A 26,257-nucleotide genomic window follows, 5' to 3' on the forward strand; every position below is an offset into this window, starting at 1 on the left:
ATCGCGATAATGGGGAAAAAAAAAAAAACCCACAAAAAACACTACATGTACTTACCCTTAAACTGGGACTAATCAATCAAAACTTAGGCACACATGTGGAAGCATCATTCATCAGGCGTTGGGCAGATGGGAAGGGGAGGAGGGGATAGGTGAACTCACACCTAAGGGAGGCAGCAAGTACTGTCTGGGGGATGGGCACACTTGTAGCTTTAACTCCTGAGGTGTAAAGGCAATTTATGTAAGCAAACATTTGTACAACGGTAATACTCTGAATTAAAAAAAAATAAAGTATAGGCCAAGTGTGGTGGCTCATGCCTATAATTTTAGCACTCTGGGAGGCCAAGGTGGGAAGATTGCTTGAACTTAGGAGGTCGAGACCAGCCTGAGCAAGAGTGAGCCCTCATCTCTACTAAAAATAGAAAAATTAGTCTCTACTAAATATAGAAAAACTCACCAGGTGTTATGGCATGTGCCTGTAGTCCCAGCTTCTTGGGAGTCTGAGGCAAAAGGATCACCTGAGCCCTGGAGTTTGAGGTTGCAGTGAGTTATTATAACACCACTGCACTCTACCCAGGGTGACAGGGCGAGACTCTGTCTCAAAAATAAATAAATAAATAAATAAATGTATACTAATTAATACCAAAAATTCCTTTCACCAAAAGACCAGTCTCTTTTACACAGACTGATCACATTTGTGGCATGATTCAGTAGAGGGGAGACAACACAGCACATCATAATTACTCTTTTGTAATAACACCAAAAACATCCCAAAGAGCACACTATAAATTTTCTTCTGCTCTACTTCGCACATATTTAGAACTGAATCTAATCTTTAGATATTTACATTTTTATGAATTTAGCTTTCTTATTGTTGAAGTTAGGCTTTACCTATAAAATTTACTACATCTTCTGAAATTCCTATTTCAGAGTTTTACAACTAATCCCATGAGATTAAAAGAGAATAAAAATAACTACGCATTTTAAAAGTTAACTGTGCACCAGTAGCTGTTCTGAGTCTGTTACTTGTCTCAACCAATTTAATTGTCACTACCGTCCAATAGAATACCAATGAGAGGTGAAGACAAAGGTAAATTAGCTTTAGAGTTCATGTTCTTGATTGATCTGCTACACTAGTAAAGAAATGAAATGGGATCACAATAATGAATACAGAGGAGTTAAAATATTTCAGAATGGTTTCTGAAACTCACATGTAGTTTATAGACAGCTCATTTTATTCCTCACTATCTCTCCTATATGCTTTTATTATATTAAATGCATTTTATATAGCAATAAAATGACCCAAAAAAGAATTATTTGGGTATTCTGGAGTGATGATGGCCCCCTGGCCCTTTCATTCTCCCACACCTATCTCTAGGTAACACATCATATATCCAAACACTGTTCCCCTAGGGAAGGGCATGGTTAAAAGTGAACTTAAAGTCAATGACTCCAAATGGTCCAGAGTTCAGCTGCATGGAATAAGCTTAGCCCATTCTTGCCCTAGAAAAAGCAAAAAGAATTGCGCTGCATTTCAGTGTATTATTAAAAGGATAAATGTAACACACCAGGCACAGTGGCACCAGTCTGTGGCCAGTACAAATAGCTGTGATAATGTTCCTTTTCTTCCAATTATTCACAGTCACTTTCCTCCCCAATGCTAATGCATCAAAAAGGACAGATTTTCCCCAATTTGTCACTTTTCTCCTGCGATTAAGTGAGAGAAATGATGAAATAATAAATACTAAATAAATTTCTTTATCTTACTTAGGGAAGAAAGCTCAATAAATCAAAATAATTTTTTTGTCTCTCTGAGATATTTCAGATCAATGCATACAGAAATTTAGGCATAGCATAGACTGAGTAATTCTTCTGTCTCTGTGAAAAGAGATAATCAATATATTCTATAACAAAATGACCAAATTTAATTTGACTCTTTAACACTTTTCATTTGTTTACCAATGTTAAATAATTATAAATGGATTTTAAGATTTTTTTGTTATATCCCTATTTCTCTTTATTTTCTGAAATACACTGAAATCAAAGGATTATTTTTCCATGGAGGACATATGCAAAAAGATAATTAACCACTTTGGAGCAGGAAAAGCAGGAGCATGATGAATAATGCTCTCTAATTTTGCCACATTTATTTTAAATAAGTATATATTTTCTGAATAAAGTATAACAACATAGAAAAATAGGAAACTATAAGAAAATAACAAAAAAATAAGGTATTGTCAATGAGAAATACATTTCTACCTCCTTAAATTCTGAAGAAGCCAAATTCTGTGTGATTGTTTTGAAAATATATTTTTACTTATTTTTGATAGTTTTGGTTTATAAAGCTGTCAAAAAATGTTTCAGTCACTTCAAGGAGACATCCACAGCATATGGAGAATATCTTAGAGCTAAATGACATAATACAGGTATCCCACAAGTATACCTCTGTTGAGCTCCAGGAAGTAATATGTATGAAGAAATCAATCTTTGATGATCTGACATCCAGAATAGACATATTAAAGTGACAGTTTTTTCTTTGATTGTTTTTGTTTTTGTCAATTGCTCAGTAGCTGTGTTCCAATGTAATTGAAACCAATATAAAAGGATTTCAGAAAGCTGAATAAATAAAAGAGTTTCATTGTATTTCTATGGTTTCAGTTGTAATGTCTCCTTTTTCATTTCTGATTTTATTTTTTGAGTTTTCTTTCTTTTTTTCCTTAGTCTAGCTAAAGGTTTGTTGATTTTGTTTATTTCTTTCAAAAACCAACTCTTTTCGTTGTTCTTTCATATTGTGCTTTCAGTGTCTATCTTGCTTATTTCTGCTCTGGTCTTTATTATTTCTTTCCTTTTACCTATTTTGAGGTGTATATTGTTGCTGTTTTTCTAATTCCTTAAGGAGTAACATTAGGTTGTTTATTTTAGATTTTTCTACTTTTTTGTTGTAGACATTTATTGCTTTAAACTTCTCTCTTAGGCCGGGCGCGGTGGCTCACGCCTGTAATCCTAGCACTCTGGGAGGCCGAGGCGGGTGGATTGCTCGAGGTCAGGAGTTCGAGACCAGCCTGAGCAAGAGCGAGACCCCGTCTCTACTAAAAATAGAAAAAAATTATATGGACAACTAAAAATATATATATAGAAAAATTAGCCAGGCATAGTGGCGCATGCCTGTAGTCCCAGCTACTCGGGAGGCTGAGGCAGGAGGATCACTTGAGCCCAGGAGTTTGAGGTTGCTGTGAGCTAGGCTGACGCCACGGCACTCACTCTAGCCTGGGCAACAGAGTGAGATTCTGTCTCAAAAAAAAAAAAATAAATAAATAAAAAAAATAAACTTCTCTCTTAGAACAGCATTTGCTATATCCCATAGGCTCTGTTTTGCTGTGTTTCCATTTTCATTTGTCTCAAGAAATTTTTTAATTTCCTTATTAATCTTTCCTTTTTAACCCACTGATTGTTAATGAGAATGTTGTTGAATTTCCATTTGTACAGTTTCTAAAATTCCTCTTGTTATGAATTTTTAGTTTTTAAAATTTGTTATGACTTGTTTTGTGGCCTAACATATGCTCTGTCTTACAGAATGCTCAAAGTATCATTGAGAAGATGTATATTGCGCAGCTGTTGGGGAGAATTTTCTGTAAATGTCTGTAACGTTCATTTGGTCTAAAGTGCAATTTAACTCCAATATTGTCAAGATGTCAGTTCTTTGCCACTTTCTTCATAGAGATTCAATGCAATCACAGTCAAAATCAGTTATTTTAAATATCAGTATATTAAAATATTGGCAAATATTCTACAATATATATAGACAGGCAAAAGATTCAGAATAGCCTACACTTACCATATTTAAGAAGAATGAAGTTGGAGGACCAGCATTACCTAATTTCAAGACATACTATAAAGCTACAGTAATGAGAACAAGTATAGTATGGGAAAAAGAATAGATAAATAGATCAATATAACAAAGAGCCCAGAAATAGACCCACAAAAAATATAGTCAACTGATCTTTGACAAATGGGCAAAAACAATTAAGAAAGGATAGGTTTTTTCCAACAAAAGGCGCCAGAACAATAAGACATTTACATGCAAAACAATTGATTTAGCCATAAACTTTATCTTTCACAAACATAACCTTAAAATGGATCATGGGTTTAAATTTAAAACATAAAATTATAAAACTTTTATAAGACAACATAAGAGAAAATTTAGGAGAATTAGGTTTGTAATGGCTTTTTAGATACAACACCAAAAATATAACTCATGAAATAAAAAAAAAAAAATCAGTTGGATTTCATTAAAATTTAAAACTGCTTTGTGAAAGTCACTATTATGAGAATTAAAAGATGAGCCAGAGAGTGGTAGAAAATATTTACAGAATACATATCCAATAAAGGATCTGTATCCAAAATATACAAAGAACCCTTAAAACTTAACAATATGAAAACAAACAACCCAAGTTATAGAGGGACAAAAGTTCTGAACAGACACCTCATCAAAGAAGATATGCAGATGACAAATAAGCAAATAAAAATTCTTAACTTCTTATGTTATTAGGCAATTGTAAATTAAAATAATAATACCACTGAAGACTACTCAAAACAAACAAGCAAACAACAATAACAAAACAGTAAGAGATCAATACATACCTGTTAGAATTACTAAAGTCAAAAACACTGACAACACCAAATGCTAATGAGAATGTAAAGCAAAACAAATTCTCATTCATTGCTGTTGGAAATGAAAAATGATATAGTCACTTTGGAAAACCATCTGGCATTTTCATAAACATAGTCTTACCTAATGATCCAGCTAATCAGCTGTTTGGCATTTACCCAAATGAGTTGCAAACTTATGTACGCAAAAAACTATACACATAAAATTTTATAGCAGTTTTATTCATAATTGTCAAAAGTTAGAAACAACCATGATGTTTTTCAATAGGTGAATGGATGAACAAATATTGACACGCCCATGTAACAGAATATTATTCAGCAATAAAAAAGTTGAGCTATCAAGGAATGAAAAAACATGGAAGAACCTTAAATACATACTGCTTAGTGACTGAAACCAGTCTGAAAAGACTACATACTGTCTGATTACAATTATATCACATTCTGGAAAAGTCAAAACTAAAGAGTACAGAGATCACTAATTGCCAGGGATTTGGAAAGAGGGAGCGGTAAACAGATGGATCTTTGGGGATTTTTAAGGCAGTGAAGTATTCCATATGAAACTGTCATTGTGAATACAGAACATTAAGCATTTTTCAAAACTCATATAACTGTCCAACACAAAGATTGGACCCATTATAAACTATGGACTTTAGTTAATAATAATGTACTAATGTTAATTTTTAAATTTTCTTTAAAATTTTTCAAATATATCACACTAAGTTGTTAAAATCATGGGAAACCGATAGGAGGAGAAAGTAGGATGGGTTGGAGGGAGGAGTTCTGGAATTCTCTGTACCTTCTCCTCAGTTTTTCTGTAAATCTAGAGCTGCTCTAAAAATAAAGTCTATTATTTCAAAAACAAAACTACTTAAAAATCAGTGCATTAATAAGATCAAAAGATATAATACCCAATCCATTTACCATACCCTAAGATGTGTATTAATATATTGATATGGGGGAGTGATTATCCAGAGAAAATTTTATAGAAGAAAAATTAGTAAATTACAGCTTCTTTCTGAGCAATTATTATTATCTTTTTTTCCAACAAAACTATTGAGTGGCTATGCTGTTTCAGGCAGTATAATAGACATTGAAGGCACAATGGTGAGAAAAAGAGTCATGGTTCTGGCCCTAACAGAGCTGAGTTTGAAGAGGTAAACAGATGTTCAAGTGTTCCATTATTTCGTGTAAAGTGACAATGGTAGCAAGTGCTGTAAAGGAGAATTGTAGGGTCTAAGAAGAGCACATGATAATGGAATTTGTCCTAACCTTGACCTTGTGATAATGGAGAAATAATGAGAAGCTCAAGAAAAAAAAAATACTGGGATATAGAGGGGGAAGCAGCACAATAACAATAACAAAAACTACCAACAGAAATACTATGACAAAATGGGACTAAATGAAAGAGCAAAAATCAAATGGGAACCATGAAGAAGAATGAATGCTCAGCTAGATAAACAAAAAAGAATCCAAAAATAGAGTCCACCATATATTGGATTTAATATAATATCTCACTAAAGATCACTGTATTAACTACTTAGCTATTTGGAGGAAAAATAAATTTAGATTTCTATCTCATACCTTGAACCAAAATATAACCCGGATATATACAGTACAGGCATATCTAATTTTATTGCACGTTGCTTTATTGACTTCACAGATATTATATCTTTTACAAATTGAAGATCTGTGGCAACCCTGAGTCAAGCAAGTCTATTGGCATCATTTTTCTGAGAGCAAGTGCTCACTTCATATCTCTGTGTCAGCATGTTTTAGCAGTAAAGTAATTTTAAATTAAGGTAGGTGCATTTTTTTAGACATAATACCATTGCACATATTGCAGACTACAACATAAATAAACATAACTTTTATATGCACTGGGATACCAGAAAAAATTATTTCACTCATCTTATTGTGATATTTGCTTTATTGCTGTGGTTGGGAACTAAATCTGCAATGTCTCTGAGGCACGTCTTTAGTTAATTTTTATTCAATAAATGTATAAAAATATTATTAAAAAATGAAGGTGGAAATTTTAATCTCAAGATGAGGAAAAAATGTCTAAATATAATTAGAAATAACATATGTTTTGAATGCATAAAACTTAGTTTCTTATATAATAAAACTACATTACAAAACAGAATGTCACCAGCATTTAAAGGATATGAGAAGAGATGTTTGACAAGTGAGTGAGAGGAGTTGTCAGAGAAGCCATATGAAAAGTAGGAGAGTGTGGTGCCAAAAAAAGCTAAGAGAGGATTGTTTCAAGAAAAGGGGAATGGTTAAGAATGTCAATGATGCTGAGTATTCAAATAAAAAAGAAGGGAGCTGAAGAAATATCCAATAAAGTCAGCAACAAAGAGTATGTTGTAGTATTACTTATGGAACTAGAATATTTTAGACACAGTCAAGAGAGGAGTTATGAAGTTCTGTAAAGCAGACTGTTGTATGAGTTTATTCACAAATTACAGTAAGAAATAAATGTTTAACTGTGAACTTCAGTTCACCTTGCAGTGAATAATGTAGACTTTCTGGTGAAAAGTAAAAGTGGCACATTTATTTTGAACTGATTTGATATTTCCAATTTCTTTTAAAGTTATAATTATATTCTATTTTCACTACAAAAGGCATCAAATATCTTCATGAAATATAGTATGAAAGCATATAGTTACAAAGTAAATTTTCATACACATATCTTTGACAAATCATAGGGCAGCAGAAATGTAACCTTCTCTGATATTCTCCTCTGCTTTTTTGGTGATGTCCAACAAAGGGTGAGAAGAGGGTGAAGGTTGATCCATTTCTGAAAGAATAATGAGTTCCAGCACAATCCCAGGGAAATATTAAAGCCCAGTTATATTTGTGCTCCTCAGGTTATTGTAAATGTCAATGCTGTTTTGTAGGGACAAACATCAATCATTATTTTCTTATGTCAGCAGTTTGGCATATGCATTATTTGAAAAGGGGATAAAAGGAAATAACCTTGGACAGATCATATCAAACATATATGAATTTTAACACCTTTATAGATGAGTAATGGAAAAAGACTATGGAGACAATGTCAATGTTCTGTATGATTAAATTTCTAAGTAATAGAATTGTATTAGCTCATCTATAAAAGGGAAGTGGTCTCATTCTGCCAACATATTTATGTTTCTTTAAGAAGCCTTCTTAAACAATAGTTTTGTCCCCCTCCTTTTAAGTCATATACTTCTTAAAAACTATACCATTCCTCGTGCACTTAAAATATGCTGCCATTTATCTTCAGTTGAATTAAATAATAAAATGTTGTGCGTTTTTTTTTTTTTAAAGTTTATGAAATTTAGGTCAGAATAGACTTGACTTTACCAACATAAAGGTCACTCTGAAAACAGAAGTGCTAAAATTGTGACTCTTTTCTTTCTATTTGTCTCAGTTAAGGCGGATATAACAAATTAACATAGACTGGATGTCTTAACAAACATTTCTCCTGGCCCTAGAAGCTGGAAGACAGAGATTAATGTGCCAGGATTGATTGGGTTCTTGACGAGGGCTCTCTTTCTGGTTATACCTCACAAGGCCTTCCTTGGCCTAATCTGCTCTTCTATTTATAAGGGCATTAATCCCAGCGTGATAGCCCCACCGTAATGACCTAATCTAACAGTAAGTACCCAAGACCCCACCACCACCAAATATCATCACACGAAGGGGTAGGTAGGGTTTCAACATATGAATTTAGGGGGGGACACAAATATTCAGTCCATAGAGATATTCAATGTTTGAAACACTCAACTAAACTTCTTTTCTACAGATTTTTCCTAGAAAATTATGTTATGAACTCAAACACAAATTGCCTGTTATAATAATTGGTGTTGGTACATTGCCAATCAGGGCAAAATGTGAAGTTTGGACTTGAGTTACTTTGAAATGAATCCACTTAGCCACAGCTCTTTTCATTTGCTATCACTATTAGAAGAGAATTTAGCAGATATGAGTCCAGATTGAGTTTTCTAATTTTATATGCTATCTCTAGGAGACTTTTTAAGTGCAAAATTAATTTTTACCATCTCTTTTCAGAATGCTTTTTGACTTAATGCATTCTGGTTTTCCCACATAGTTATTTTCAAACTTTAAGGGAAAAACAAATTGCAACCATAAATTATGTTCTCATAGTCTATTCAAAAAGGTGCATTTCTCATAAATCCTTTAGTGTAGAGAGAGGTCTTATTTTAAAAAATATTTATGTTGAGTCCTGCTGTATAACAATAGAAATTAAAATTGCAACTATGGAAGTATAAAGTAACTATTCTTTCAAAAGACTCATCCTTTTCAGTCCACTGCATTCCTGACTATAGAACAAAAGTATGCATTTTTTCTAATACTTTTTCTATAGTTTGGCTTGATGATGACAGCTAAGCCAAATAAGCAGAAGATGGTCAGAGAAAGGAGAATGGTAACAACGTTAAAGTGAGATTTAATAGTTTTAAGGAAAAAACAGGGAAAACCTTTTATAATAAAGCTACACTATTGATAGTCAACAAATATGATTATTGGTCCTAAATATATAAATATTGTTATCCCTTTGGAGGGGAGACACAAACAAGAAATTACTTAGTTAATATGGCTGGGGGTCATATTCAGTTGTTGCACATTCTTTACTAGATGCATCCTGGTATAACTTAAACTCAAAATTATTCCCAAATTCTAAACTGAGACTTTGTATATTGATTTTTTAACCAAGTCTCAGGTTACAAAATCAATGTACACAAATCAGTAGCATTTATATAGGCCAATAACAGTCAAACTGAGAACCAGATCAAAGACTCAATATCTTTCACAATAGCAACAAAGAAAATAAAATCATAGGAAGATACTTAACTAAGGAGGTGAAAGGCCATTACAGGGAGAACTATGAAACACTGAGGAAGGATAAACAGAGGATGTAAACAGATGGAAAGCCATACCATGCTCAGGGATCAGCAAAACCAACATTGCTAAAATGTCTATACTACCCAAAGTGAATTACAGATTCAATGCAATCCCTATTAAAATACCAACATCATTCTTTGAAGCTCTAGAAAAATAATTCTGTTTCATATGAAACCAGAGAAGACCCCATGTAGCCAAGCAACTTTAAGCAAAAAGAACAAATTAGGAGGCATCAATTTACCAGACTTCATGCTATACTACAAGGCTATAGTAACCAAAATAGCATGATACTGGCACAAGAACAGAGACATAGACCAATGGAATAGGACTGAGAACCCAGACATAAAACTATCCTCATAAAGCCATTTGATCCCTGACAAAGCAGACAAAAATGTACACTGGAGAAAAGAATCCTTATTCAATAAATGGTGCTGGGAAAATTGGATAGCCACATGTAGAAGACAGGATCTGCATCTCTCATCTCTGAAAAAATCAACTCGCAATGGGTAACAGCTTTAAATCTAAGGCATGAAACCAGAAGAATTCTAGAAGAGAAATATTAGCTCTGGTGATTGCTTCCCTGCACTAATCACGACCAGCAGGGATTTCTTGAAACTAACTTTTGCTGTATTCACATTTTGTTTTTCTTAGGGACTGTGTGTGCCATATTTAGCTAATATTTGTAAAATAGTTTTACAGTTTTAGAAAGAAGTAGGGTCTCAAGTTAGATCAGGCAATTATTGGCATTTAGCTATTGCATTCTTTTGGTTTTAATTTTAATTCAATAGATGTCATTTAAAGAGTAACTGTCTTTTTAATTTACAAAATGAATAAATGATCATTGTAGAAAATTTTCAACATATAGGAAAGCACAAAGGAGAAAAGTAAATATTACCAGTAATTCACTCAAGAAAAAAAAATTCTCTTATACAGCAGCCTGGGCAAAGAATTTATGAAGATAACTCCAAAAGCAATCACAGCCAACAGCAAAAATAAATAAATGGGACCTGCTCAAATTAAAAAGCTTATCAAGAAAACTATCATCAGAGCAAACAGACAACCTACAGAATGGGAGAAAATATTTTCATGCTACACATCTAATAAAGAGCTGATAACTAGAATCTATATAGAACTCAGAAGAATCAGCCAAAAAAAAAAAAAAAAAATCAAACAACTCCATTAAAAAGTGGGCGAAAGACATGAACAGAACCTTCAAAAGAAGAAAGACTAATGGCCACCAAGCATATAAAAAAATGCTCAACATCTGTAACCATCAGGGAAATGAAGACCAAAACCACAGGGAAATTTCTCCCTATTAAGAACACCCACAAATTGAGTAGTGTATCTTTATGTGTGGCTCATGGTCTCACAGTCACCTGCATCAGAATCTTTTGCAGTAGTAGAAAATGTGGACTCTAAGATTGGACAATTCTACCTAATCATTATCTCTGGGAGTGGGGTCTGATAATACATTTTAATTAAGCACCCCAGTTGAATCTTATGCACATTAAAATTTGACAAGTATTTACCTAAATATTTAGTACTTTCACTCTGTATGTAGAACAATAATTTAATTCATGCTGACGTCAAATTCTATGTCACTAGGATCTTGAACACATCTCTCTTCTGAAATCCCTGCCATTGATTTGTGGAAAGTCATATACTTTAAGGCATACATTTTTAAAATGTCAAAACTTTGTGGTAAATGAAGAATTTAAGAATAATGGGACCATAAGGAGTGGAGCCTATGTACTTCCTGATTTCCATTATCCACTGAAGATAAAAGAAGTATAAAGATCAGTAGGGCCAACACCAATATTAAAATACCTCAGAGAGGCCGGGCGCGGTGGCTCACGCCTGTAATCCTAGCACTCTGGGAGGCCGAGGCAGGTGGATCGCTTGAGGTCAGGAGTTCGAGACCAGCCTGAGCAAGAGTGAGACCCCGTCTCTACTAAAAATAGAAAGAAATTATATGGACAACTAAAATATATATATACAAAAAATTAGCCGGGCATGGTGGCGCATGCCTGTAGTCCCAGCTACTCGGGAGGCTGAGGCAGTAGGATCGCTTAAGCCCAGGAGTTTGAGGTTGCTGTGAGCTAGACTGACGCCACGGCACTCACTCTAGCCCGGGCAACAGAGCGAGACTCTGTCTCAAAAAAATAAATAAATAAATAAATAAAAAATAAAATACCTCAGAGAGAGTGGCAATGCTCAGAATTGGATGCTATGGTTCTGTATCTGGGATGAAAATCTATACAGTCAGATTTAGGGTGACATGCAACACTAACAAATGAAACATGATCCAGGGCACAGTTCCAGTCCTAGCGTTATAGTAGGTGAAATGAAATAGGGCATATTATTATAGCATTTCAAAACTGAGAATACAAGATTACGTGAATAGAGCCAATTGCAAAAAATAAAGAAAAATCTGTTACTTAAAGACAGCAAAAATTCTCAGGAAATTCTTTAGGTAAACTAAATAGGGGGTGTACATGAAAGGTATGCTTAAATTTCTCTTGTGAATCTAAGCTTTTTAGCACCTTGCCAGGTTTGTTCTAATTTGTTCAAAGAGGTACGTAGCATTGACAAGCTTCATTTCCCATAGCTAAGTAAAACCAAGAAAGCAGCGACTGACAGGTGGCTTTGTCCTTACGTAATTAGTTATAACTTGGGGTGTATATACCAATAGCAACAATGTTATAAACAATGACTGTGTATAGTTCATTACCTTTCAACAAATACCACCATCCAGAGTCTACACTGTGGCACGTGCTCTCAGACCTGCTGATATAACACAGAATAAAACACAGGCCCTGCCCACATCAAGCTCATAGGAGGTTATAGTAGTGGTCCCCAACCTTTTTGACGCCAGGGACCCGTTTCATGGAAGACAATTTTTCCACAAATGGGGTGGGGAAGGGAGCGGTCGTCATAGCCTCGGCTCCACCTCAGATCATCAGGCATTGGAGTCTCAATCGAGAGCGTGCAAACTGGATCCTGCGCATGTGCAGTTTGCGGTGGGGTTCTAGCGCCTATGAGCCACTGATGTCCCCATTGCTCTGATGAGGGGCAGGGTTGGGGTGGTGATGTGAGTGATGGGGAGTGGCTGTGGGTGCAGATGGGCTTCACTTACTTACCAGTCACTCCCCTCCTGCTGTGCGACCCGATTCCTGATGGGCCACAGACTTGTGCCACTCAGTGGCCTGGGGGTGGGGGACCGTAAGATTACAGGATATTCTAGACAGCTATATGAGTTCTATTAATATTGCATTTAAAAATAGTCATTAATTTAAAAACAATTTAACATGCTAATCTGGATTGTATCATAAGAAAAAAATATGTTCTTAAAGAACATTCTTTTTTTTTTTTATTTCAGCTTATTATGGGGGGTACAAAAGTTCAAGTTACATATGTTGCCCATGTACCGCCTATCCCCCCAAGTCAGAGCTCTAGGCGTGTCCATTCCCCAGACAGTGAGCATTGCACTCATCATGTAGGTATATACCCATCCCCTCCTCGCTCCCCCCCCCCGCGGAGTCAGCACCTTCAAGCGTGACCACTCCCCAGACGGTGTGCAACACACTCATCATGTAGGCATACACCCATCCCCTCCCCTCAACCCCCCACCTCAGTCTGATATCCGATTGGTATCATTCCCAGATGTGAATTTCGGTGATGATCAGGGAAACCAATTTTCTGGTGAGTACATGTGATGCTTGTTCTTCCATTCTTGGGATACTTCACTTAATAGAATGGGTTCCAACTCTCTCCAGGAGAACCAAAGAGATGTCGTATCACTGTTATTTCTTATAGCTGAGTAATACTCCATGGTATACATATACCATAATTTACTAATCCAATCATGAATTGATGGGTGTTTGGGTTGTTTCCACATCTTTGCCATTGTGAATTGTGCTGCTATAAACATTCGGGTACAGGTGTCTTTGTCATAGAATGACTTATGTTCCTTTGGGTAGATGCCCAATAATGGGATTGCTGGATCGAATGGTAGGTCTATTTGAATCTGTTTAAGGTATCTCCATAATGCTTTCCACAGGGGTTGCACTAGTTTGCAGTCCCACCATGTATGAGTGTTCCTGTCTCTCCGCATCCACGCCAACATGTGTTGTTTTGGGACTTTTTGATAAAGGCCATTCTCACTGGGGTTAAGTGATATCTCATTGTGGTTTTGATTTGCATTTCTCTGATGATTAGGGATGTTGAGCATTTTTTCATATGTTTGTTAGCCATTCTATCTTCTTTTGAAAAATTTCTATTCATGTCGTTTGCCCACTTCTTGATAGGGTTGTTTGATTTTTTTCTTGCTGATTTTCCTGAGTTCTAAATAGATTCTTGTTATCAGTCCTTTATCTGATGTGTAGTATGTGAAATTTTTTTCCCATTCTGTAGGTGATCTGTTTATTCTCGTGACTGTTTCTTTGGCTGTGCAGAAGCTTTTTAATTTAATCAGGTCCCATACTCTGGGGACAAGAATCCCTATTCAATAAATGGTGCTGGAAAAATTGGATAGCCACATGTAGAAGACTGAAACAGGACCCACAGCTTTCACCTCTCACAAAAATCAAATCACGGTGGATAACAGACTTAAACCTTAGGTGTGAAACGATTAGAATTCTAGAAGAAAATGTAGGAAAGACTCTTACAGACATTGGCCTAGGCAAAGAATTTATGAATAAGACCCCTAAAGAAACCACAGCAACAACAAAAATAAATGAATGGGACTTAATGAGCATTCTTAATGAACATCTCACTCACAAATTAGAAAACAATCTCTTTATAAATTGATGCCTGGTTGTAGAAAAAATAATTTTAGTTTTTCTATTTGAGTTATCAGTGGATAATGCATACCAATAAATCTATGGGATTTTGTTAAGCTATTTACCCTGGATAATTCAGGAAAATTTTCCAAAATATTTTTGGAACTGTTTTTATTGATACTGTTTTCATTTTTTTAATTCCAAAAAGTTTAAACTTGGGGGAAAATAATATATTAAGTAAAGAATAAAGCAAATGCATATTTGAGGTGGAAAGTCTTCATAGCCAAAAGGTGTTTACCATCTATGACTTTTGCATTTTAATATATAAGCCATTGCATGTAACACACAAACACACACAAATAAATTGAGTCAGGATAAGCCCCTTGACTTAAAGTGTTTTAAAAGTTTCTGCCCTATGCATGTATTTTACTTGAAAATTTTATAATTTTATTGGCATAAGAATCTGAGAATAACTTATTAAGAATAAGAAAATATATATCCTCTTGCCTAACCTCCAATTTTATCACTGACTACTTTTCACTAATGCCACTAATATTACTTTAGTACCCCAAAGCACCATCATCTCTCACCTCAAGTATCCTCCTCTAGTTTTCTGGCTCTTCTATTATACTTTACAATGCACTTTTCACAGTGTAGACAAAATGGTCTTTTTAAAATCCAAATGAGCTTCTTTTACCAGTTATAACTCATTGTTGCCTCGCTGCCTTCCATTTTCAACTATCATCTAGGCTGCCCACTTTATATGACCTAATCTCATGCTAGTAAACTTTCATTTTCTAAACTCTAGTCATCTTTACTTCCTTTCTTTTTATCAGCCACAAAAGCTCTATATTGTCTCATATCTTTTGCATCTACTGTTCTCTCTATATTTAATCCTCTTCTTGGAGCTCTGTGAATGAATGGTTCTGTCTTACCATTTAGATTTTGGTTCTACTGTTACCATACTAATACCCTATTTAAGGATAAGCCTGTTCCTCAAGCCTCTTCCTAATAACTCCTATAACTCCTTACTATAACTTTCAGAGCACATATGCACTTCTTACTGTGTATGTCCTTATTTTCTATCTCCTGTTTGAAAATAAGTATCACAATAACAAATTATAGCTGTCTTTTTTTCACTTCCATTGCTTAGGAGGGTGCCAGGCATATACCAGGCATTCAATAATTTTTGATTGAGTGAAGACTAATTATGACTCATAAAAGGACTCCTCTGCAATTCAGGAAATAATTTTATGGACCCATAAATGTCCATTTTATGTTTATATGTTAATGGGTGTATATGCCATTATAAGTTGGCAAAAAGAAACTATCTCACTAGATACTACATCACTCAGAAAAAGATTTTGCATGAATACTTTGAGAAGAAAATAGGACTCTGTGTTGTTGAAGAAATGATAAAAAAAAAAAAGAAAAAAAAAAAAAACAAACAACAGAGCAGAAATAACAAGATTCCTAGAAGGTGGCACATTGAGTTTTGAAAAACCTCATTGATGAAGCTTAAAAATATGCCTTGTTTGACAACTTTAAATACCCTGCTTATAACCTCTCCCTTGATTTACCAACTTTAAACTGACTCTATTGATTATTCACCACAAAAATGAGAAATTTATTTTGCTTATAGTGCTTCACTCTACTGTCCCCCACAATTTTTGGAGTATTTTTAGTTCTTCCATTTGTCACTTTTACAACCTTAAACATTTTCTTGATACCTGAACTTTACAGTGTAAATTAGTTTTTTTGCTCTATATCTAGATAAGGAAGATGGCACCATATATTTCTCTTAGCTTCTAGTTTATACAACATAAAAATGTTCATATAGCATTACTGGATATTTTGCCTAGAAATAGAAGTTTATAGTTAAAACTTCTTTCAGAAGCTTTTGCATTATAGTCTTTTAGCAAAATTATGTATCATGTTATGATATCCATTGGCCTGGCTCTGAAGTTTCAAAAATGGTATTTTCATAATTATTTTTGCCTCTATTTTATCTGTTTTCCTTTCTCAAATACCTTTAAAATGATTGTTTTACTTTTTGGAAATCATGCATATCTCAGGAATTTTGTCTTTTTTCATGTCATATGTGCTTCAAAATTTCTCAACATTTTATTCTTATGGTTTTTGGGATATGTTATGTAGGTAATGATATTTTAACATCCAAGAAATATTTTTTTGCTTCCAGTATGATTTTTTTACTACATTTTTTATTGTAATTTATTCAATATAGCTTTGACTCTCAGAAATTTTTATTTGAAAATGTAGGATATTATTTTTCTTTTCTTTTGAGTCAGTTGGTCTGTTAGCTCATTTGTCCCTTATGCTATCTCCTTTCTTATTTTCCTCAGTAGTTTAGCAATCACTGGTTATTCATTCAAACTTAGGAATGCACTACACTTACAATTATAAGAGTTTCTGCTGCAATCTTCTTTAATAAGTTTAATCTCTGAATAGTGACATTCTCTGCAAGAATACCTAAAATGCTAAATGTAGGCTGCCACCTATATCCACTTCCATTATTTTTTTATATTTTCCATTTATTATTAATAATAGGTTATAGTAATAAAATATACTAACTATTCATAATAGATTTCATTTATTAAACTTATATTAATTTCTAAGATTTATACTGTTCTTTATTCAATAGCTTTTTAATTCTAAAAATGACCATTTGAATGTGTTACCATTGGTATCCTCATCCTACATGTAAGGAAACAGAATTATGAAAGTTTACTAATGTGTCCAAATTCACACAGGTGGTGGGTGCTGGAGCCATTATTGTATCCTGACAATTTGATGCCAGAGTTCACTATGATTTAATCATTCATTCTAGAAAGCTTCTAATTTTTTTCATCAATATCATTCTTTAATTTTCATTTGTACTCATTCTAACAATTTTAACAGCTATGGTCTGAATGTTTGTGTTCACCCCACAAATTTGTATGTTGATCCCTAATTACTGATGTGATGATATTAGGAGCTGGGAGTCTTTGAGACATGATCAAATGATGAGGGTGGAACCTACATGAACAGGATTAGGACTTTTATAAAAGAGGCTCCAGAGAACTGCCTTGTCTCTTCCACCATGTAAGGAGGGCATCAGGTATGAAGCAAAGGGAAGGCCCTCACCTGATACTGAATCTGGATATTGATCATGGATCTTGATCATGGATATCTCAGTCTCTAGAACTGTGAGAAATACATTTCTGTTGTTTATAAGCCAACAAGTTCATAGTATTTTGTTTTAGCAACCCACATGACTAAGACAAGTACTTATACTGAGCATTTCTTATTTTCAATTTCATTAAGTCTTCATATAATATTGGATATGTTTTCTTCTTTATCCAATTGCTTTTATTATTGACTATTTTTATTTTATGTATTTAATAGATTCTCAGATTTCGTTAATTAATCAATTAGAACATCTATTTTTCATTTGTTATCTGTTTCCTTCAACAACCCTATTTTCTCCAAATTTAGATAACCAGTTTTTTTTTTCCTGAAGCTTCTCTTTCAAATTTTGCTCGTATCTGGTGACTATTGAATGAACATTCATATAAATTAATAAAAACTAGATGGATCAGAGAGGCAGAATATATTTTAATGGTATGTTCTTTGCTATCTTGAGAAGCATTTTCTTAAAACCCCCGTATTAATTTCTATTGATGCTATAATAAATTAGCACAAACTTAACGGCTCAAAACAACACAGACTTATCCTCTCTCAGTTCTGTAAGCCAAAGGTACGAAATCAGTTAGCATGGCTTTTATGTTGGACTTTTATTTATTCTATTTATCGGAAGAGAATAAATGATGGGTCTGTAGTTTTACTTAGGAAGATCATAAAGGGAAAAAGCTGGGGAGAGAAAAATAACTGTGTTGGATTTGTTAGGTTCAAGATGCACAATAGCCATCCCATTGAAGATTCGCACTGGGTAGTCATCCTGTAGTTTGCAGTTTAAAATATGATTAAATGAGATCTACCGTGGGAAAGAGTAGAGAGAAAAGAAACTTAGACCCAGGATGAAGTTATGGCACCACTCAGTATTCAGAATAGGAGAAAAAATAACAGAAGAGACCAAAAAGGGGTGATTACTAAGTTAGGAGTTAACCCAGGACTGTGGAGTGACAGAGACCAAAGGAGAAGAGGGCTTAAAAAATGAGGAGCGGGTCAACTGCCAATGACACTGATCTCTGTAGAGATATAAATAAGGTAAGGATTGAAAAATGATGATTGATTTTGTAAGGCAGAGATTATTAGTTATCTTGCCAAGAACAGTTTTAGTGAAACTGTGGAAAAATAAATTATTAATTATATCCAGGATTCTAAAAGTTTGGTTTAGTCTACAGTTGCATCATATTTTATAAATGCATATTTCATATAACATATAGATATCTTAGTTAATATATGCCTTCTGTTTGCCCATATTAAAATATATATTAATGCCATTAATTAAAGCAATTGTTTATGAAATTACAATCAAGTATGTTGACAATCATTCTTATTCTCACATAGGTACATTGATACTTGCATAGGTTTAGGTAGTATGTTCAAAATCCAATAAGTTGTTTCTTTGGCATTTTAATAGTTAATTGGTTCACAATGTCCTAAGACAATCAGGAAAGGTTAGTACATAGAGGAGACTTCTAATATAGTAATTGATGGGTAATAGTCAGAATAGTGGACAAATAAGCACATACTGAGGAAGGAATATTATATAGGAAAGAAAAAAATGTTGCTAGTTGAAGGATGACATGGAATTCTAGGTTAAGAAATTTGAGATTTTCAGCCTGAAGGGCCAACAAGCCATTTGTTTTCTTTTGCATATCAGTCTCTGCCTATGGGGTATGTGTGTTAGCTTCCTAGGGCTGCTATGACAAATTACCACTAACTTAGTGGCTTCAACAACAGAAATCTAGCATGTTGTTTTTAGTGGGGTTGTTTCTAGTTTTAAGTGAGTATAAAGAAAATTGCAAAGAATATTCTAGTGCTATTTTTTAGTGGGAAAAAAAAGAAATTTGAGATTTTTATCTTATAGGATTGAAGGGCCACTGATACATATTTTCAGTTAGGGTTATCTAATAAAAGATATTAGGAGATTTATATTGAATTGTGCATGGCACATTGCAGTAGACTGATACACCTTAATTTTAATGAGAGATTTCTTACTGAAGACAAATTTCTATTTAAATGGACCAAAAAGATGGATCTGATGTGTGCTATTGCTAAGAAGTAAATGTCTTTGTGAAATGTGAATTTGACAGTATCCAGTAACCTTCTATTAAGTGGTTAAAAAATATGATATCCCTACTCTCAACAGTTTGACTCATTTTAATCAAGGAAATGATTTACAGATGGCTCTTCCAAACAGCTTTTTAATGTTTCCTATAATGATTTGAGAATACAGCTCCATAAGAGCTCTATCAGAGAGGTTTATTTTAATTTCTTTCCAATCATCAGTTAAAGAATGTTAAAGCCAAAGGATGTGTGGAGATTTATAGTTGCTTTGCCACTGCCATGCTTTTTTATATATACAGTAAATGGAAAAAAAATTATCTTTGAGTTAGCAATTCAACTAACCAAAATGTCTATTTATATTTTATTCAAGTAGTCAGCAAAATATTGGGTAGACTATTCATTATTATAATGTTCATTATTTCCTTTTACTGTAATGTCCCTGGCCTTGGCAGATTTCTTGAGAGATGCTGCAGGAAAATTCTCTTTGTTTGGCAGAAGTCAAGGATTTATGATGTGCCTCTTAGCAGGGGCAAATAGTAAAAACTGTTATCCTTAGTGTTCTTCTACAAGGCTAACTCCTGAAACTTACATCTGACCTGAAGAGTCTGCTTTACAATGCAATACTGCTTATATACAGTTTGTCCCTTGAAAAAACTCCACCAAACACAGATCTAGAGAGATCCAGGATTTCTTCTATGTGAGGAATTTTAAAATAAGTCATAAATACTGGACTCAATTACCATAATCTTACTAAGCCAAACTGAGTTATGAGATATGAACACCAGCTTCCATTATGATATTAATGTTGGATAAAATCAGTTTCTAAGGTTTACCAGTAAAAAGGTTCATGGATAATAGATAAAAGTGTGCCATTTAAAACAGTGAACAATGAATACCTCTTTATCTCAGCAAGATAAAAATTTACTATTCTGATGTGTGAGTACTCACAAAAACAAACAACAACAAAATGCTAGTAAATACAATTACTCACCCAATTCTGATTAATAATATACTTTTGGGGCTTTACCTAAGACTTGACTTTTGCCACCTTGGTCCTGAAAGTTTATTAGATGTGTAGAACTTCATAACCAGAAAGGTCATCAGAGAGAATAAAATCCTGCCTACATTTTAGAATGAGAGTATAGTCCATGAGAAGTTAAAAACTATGCCAAAGTTTAAAGAGCAAATTTATGGTAGAACTAGGCTGAGAAATCTTCGGTTAATCAAAGTTAAATAGCTTTTTTATTACAGGACTTTTTAGAACCTTAAATGAATGAGCATTGTGAATCTTCTAGAGGTAATATAGTATATGCAGTTTATCACATGTACCTAAAAGTAAGAACTGCTAACTTGAAGAATACTTATAAATATTTCCCTTAGGACAAAAATGTTCCATATCACACAGTTTAGGAAAATTCTAGAAAACATTGATAGATAGCATTGCATATTAATAATTTATTATGTACTCTTTAATATAATGCTCCTAACTAGCTTATATCTGGCTTAGAAATAGACACGATTCAGATATATTTAGTTTGCTTTATAAAGCTTGTTTATTACATTTCTATACACCTATATTAATATAAATTTATAATTTTACAAAACTGCCTAAATGTGATTATTTAATCCTTCTTTCCCCTCATCTGATGCCAGCACCCTTCTGTAAACAAGTCAGCTAATTTTAAATCAATTATATATCCTTGTAGGTATATTATAAAGCTCATTTAATCATATGTGGGAATATGTGCACATATGCATTTACAGCAATTGTATTTGTTTTACACAAATGACAAAATATTATACACAATTTTATGAATCTTTTATTCACTCAAAGCAGTATGTGGTAATCCCTCCAAATAACCTGGTTTAGCTAATTTTTAAAAATTATTTCAATCTTTTTTTAATATGTAGATGCACACTGGTTTATTTAGCCAGATTCCTTTTAATAGGCAATCATATTAAGTCTATTTTTTACTTTATGGAAATGCAGAACTAAATATCCTTGATTATGCTGCATAACAATATTTAAATGCTCTGTTTTTTTATGGGAAAGATCCTGAAAGAGGATTGCCAAGTCAGGGATATATGTATTTTTTTTACACAAATTAGAATAGCCATTGAAATATTGCTTTCAGAAAGCCACAATAAATAAATCAAATATCCAAGAGCAATGAGCAATGACTTTTCTCAGCCACTGAAGCATCGCTAGCCCTGCCCACGTTGGTTGTTCTTTACATAGTCTTCATTCAGTTCTTCCATACCTTTTTCTAGCTTTTACTGCTGCTTTAAGAAGTGGATTATGCAAAAGTCATTCTGTTGTGACTGGATCCAGAAGTCTGTCATCGTTATTGTTGTTTTAATAGTTATTTTTTCTTTTTCATTTTTGTGATTCATATTTTACTTCTTCAACAATTTTATATTCTATCTGATAAACTTCACAAAGCTTAGCACTTAAGTCCTCTGTTAATGTTTCTTTATTGTACCATGTTTCTTCTCATGATTTATCATCTTTTATTGTGAGTTCATATTTGGTGGATGTTAATCTATGAGAAGGTCTGTACTTAGGAATACTGTTTTACAGAGAGAAGTTTATCTGATTCTGCTAGGATTCAGAGGGCAATGCAGGACAACTTTAGTCTCCTTTCAAGGTTTCTGGCTTAGATGTAGAAGTGTCATCTCCTGTATTATACCACATGCCTCATGATTATTTTCTTTATTGCTGTGGTTATAGTTGCAGTGTTGTTTGAAGCTTTCCTTCTTTTCCCATTTATTTTTCATTTACTGCTTAAATTTCAATTGAAGGGTTTATTATATTTTTATTTATATTTAAGGGTTATTGAAGATTTATAATGCTCCCTATAGGAATGATAACACATTCAATCGTATCCAGTTCAAGAATTTCTCTGTGAAGTTCCGAATTGAAATTGAATATATTTTATATTTGAACAATTGATGAATCAACATATTTTGTTTTTGAATTTTTCCATTCAGGTACATGGATTTTCATTTTCCATTTATGAAGATCATGTTTTATGTCTTCCAGTAAAAATATTTTTCCTGGTAGTTACTATGTCTTTCTTGCTCAAACTATTCACCAATAACTTTTATGTTTTTGCTTTTGTATTAACTATTTAAATTGATTATTTTTAATATTTTTCTCTAGTACTTTTTTACTTGAATAAAAAAGCTATTTAATTGTGTCTTATCCATTTTTTGTTAATTCGAGTAGTTGTTTTAATCTTTTGTAGATCATATTTTTCTTCCTTTTTCTAGGAATATGATTATATCATGATGAAAACAAGATATTTTAGATCTTGCTTTTCCAATGTTCATATAAGCTATTTAATTTTCTAGTCTTTTTTGTCACATTTTACTTTTTAAATTTGTTATATTTTTTGCATTGTGACCTGCTTTATTACGCGAATTGAGCTGATGTATCAAACTGTGAACTTTGGTTTTATAACATGCCTTTTTAAAAACTTTTGTTTATAACATGGTTTTTTAAATTTTTTAAATTTATAATTGATACATAGTAATTAATTTTCAAGACACGATTAAACACTAACAGGGAAATTAATTTCCTTATGCAATTCCTGATATAATCAAACTACTTTTAAAATTTTATCATTTAGAATAACAATTGCAAATTATGTTGAAATCTAATCTTTTATTAGTTTCCTTATAATCCAACTTACCTGAAGTTTTATGATGAAGTCATATTTAAGAAGTTATTGATTAAAAACTTAAGCATTTTCTCCTTACTTTTCTGTTGCAATCAGTTGTAGAGTACGTTGTATGTAAAGTCTGTACCTGGTAATGAATCACCTTCTACGTTTTGGTGTAAATCCTCTTCAGTGCAGTGTAATATATTTTTGTATCATTACACTATTTTAGTTAATACTCATTGAGAACTTTCAAATCTTCAGTATAGCATGTAAGTGAATCACACACAGGTTTTTTTAAACCATTCTTGTAAAATTTTGTTATTAAAATTATACTTCCTTTACAAAAAGAATTGGGGGTGTTTCTCTATTTACCATTACCTGAAGTAATTTAAATAACAGTTTAATTTTCTTTTTTTAAAAGCCCAGCACTATTCAGTTGTGACCCTCATTTAATCCACTGGCACTTACAGTGGCACATTTTTATTAAATACTTCAATCTCTTATTTAATCATAATTAGTGTATTCAATTTTTTTTAGCTTTCTCTGTCACATTTGGTAATTTATATTTTGTTTTTAATCAAATGTACAATAACTTTTCATAGTCATTTTGTTTTATTTTCATCCTTTTTTTTTAAATTTGAATTTCTATTTATTTGTTTGTTTATTTATCTCAGGCACAGGATTATTGTCACCCAGGTTGGAGTGCAGTATCAAGATCATATTTCACTGCAGCCTTGAACTCCTGGGCTCAAGGGATCCTCCTGCCTCAGCCCCCTGGGTAGCTGGGATTATAGGGATGAACCATCATACCCAATTTTCATTCTTAAGCTTCATCATTGCTCTTTGTATCCACATACACACTTTTGAAAAAGTTTTAATTTTATTGCTCTCTACAAAAGTTTGGAATTTAACCTTTAAAGCTTTTTTCTGATTTGGGGATTTCCAATTTCATTAACTTCAAATGTCTAATATTTTGTTTTATTTTCTTTTTATTTTTCCAATTTATGGAGATATTAATAACAGTAAGAATTTTTTGACTGTATTTAACAGAATACAAAAGTGATTATTAAAGAAAAAGATTTTCTTTTTTCTTACACACACACACACACACACACACACACGGTCTGAAAGTATTAGGCTAACAGCACGATTCAGTTCAACGGAGATGTCAAAAGTAGTCTTTTTAATTCTCCTCGCAATCAGGAGAGAAAAAAGAGGAATATATGGTACCAGTTATAGAGCTGGGGTGAGGGAGAGATCAGATCTTAGCCCATTTGTGTTTGCTAATTGGCTTTCTCCTATCTTCAGGAAAGGAGGTAGTTTTATTATGCAATTTGGAATAAGGTGTTCCACAGAAATTAGGCTCGTACCTCCCCATAGAGACTGGAGACAGGGTCACTATCTTAATTTTTTTTTATTTCAGCTTATTATGGGGGGTACAAAAGTTCAGGTTACATTATGTTGCCCATGTACCGTCTATCCCCCCAAGTCAGAGCTCTAGGCGTGTCCATTCCCCAGACAGTGAGCATTGCACTCATCATGTAGGTATATACCCATCTCCTCCCCGCTCCCCCCTCTGGCGGAGTCAGCACCTTCAAGCGTGACCACTCCCCAGACGGTGCGCAACACACTCATCATGTAGGCATACACCCATCCCCTCCGCCCACCCCCCACCTCAGTCTGATATCCGATTGGTATCATTCCCAGATGTGAATTTAGGTGATGATCAGGGAAACCAATTTTCTGGTGAGTACATGTGATGCTTGTTCTTCCATTCTTGGGATACTTCACTTAATAGAATGGGTTCCAACTCTCTCCAGGAGAACCAAAGAGACGTCGTATCACTGTTATTTCTTATAGCTGAGTAATACTCCATGGTATACATATACCATAATTTACTAATCCAATCATGAATTGATGGGTGTTTGGGTTGTTTCCACATCTTTGCCATTGTGAATTGTGCTGTTATAAACATTCGGGTACAGGTGTCTTTGTCATAGAATGACTTATGTTCCTTTGGGTAGATGCCCAATAATGGGATTGCTGGATCGAATGGTAGGTCTATTTGAATCTGTTTAAGGTATCTCCATAATGCTTTCCACAGGGATTGCACTAGTTTGCAGTCCCACCAGCAGTGTATGAGTGTTCCTGTCTCTCCACATCCACGCCAACATGTGTTGTTTTGGGACTTTTTGATAAAGGCCATTCTCACTGGGGTTAAGTGATATCTCATTTTGGTTTTGATTTGCATTTCTCTGATGATTAGGGATGTTGAGCATTTTTTCATATGTTTGTTAGCCATTCTTATATCTTCTTTTGAAAAATTTCTATTCATGTTGTTTGCCCACTTCTTGATAGGGTTGTTTGATTTTTTCTTGCTGATTTTCCTGAGTTCTAAATAGATGCTTGTTATCAGTCCTTTATCTGATGTGTAGTATGCGAAAAATTTTTCCCATTCTGTAGGTGGTCTATTTATTCTCATGACTGTTTCTTTGGCTGTGCAGAAGCTTTTTAATTTAATCAGGTCCCATTCATTTATTTTTGTTGTTGCTGTGGTTGCCTTAGGGCTCTTATTCATAAATTCTTTGCCTAGGCCAATGTCTGTAAGAGTCTTTCCTACAGTTTCTTCTGGAATTCTAATCATTTCACACCTAAGGTTTAAGTCTGTTATCCACTGTGATTTGATTTTTGTGAGAGGTGAGAGCTGCGTGTACTGTTTCAGTCTTCTACATGTGGCTATCCAATTTTCCCAGCACCATTTATTGAATAGGGATTCTTGTCCCCAGAGTATGTTTTTGTCTGCTTTGTCAAAGATTAGATGTCTGTATAAGGATGGTTTTATATTTGGATTTTCTGTTCTATTCCACTGGTCTGTGTCCCTGCACTTGTGCCAATACCAGGCAGTTTTAAGAACCACAGCCTTGTAGTATAGTTTGAAGTCTGGCAAATTAATACCTCCCATTTTGTTTTTATTGCTTAAAATTG

This window comes from Eulemur rufifrons, chromosome 17, assembly GCF_041146395.1.
Source record: "Eulemur rufifrons isolate Redbay chromosome 17, OSU_ERuf_1, whole genome shotgun sequence".
Taxonomy (NCBI): Eukaryota; Metazoa; Chordata; class Mammalia; order Primates; family Lemuridae; genus Eulemur; species Eulemur rufifrons.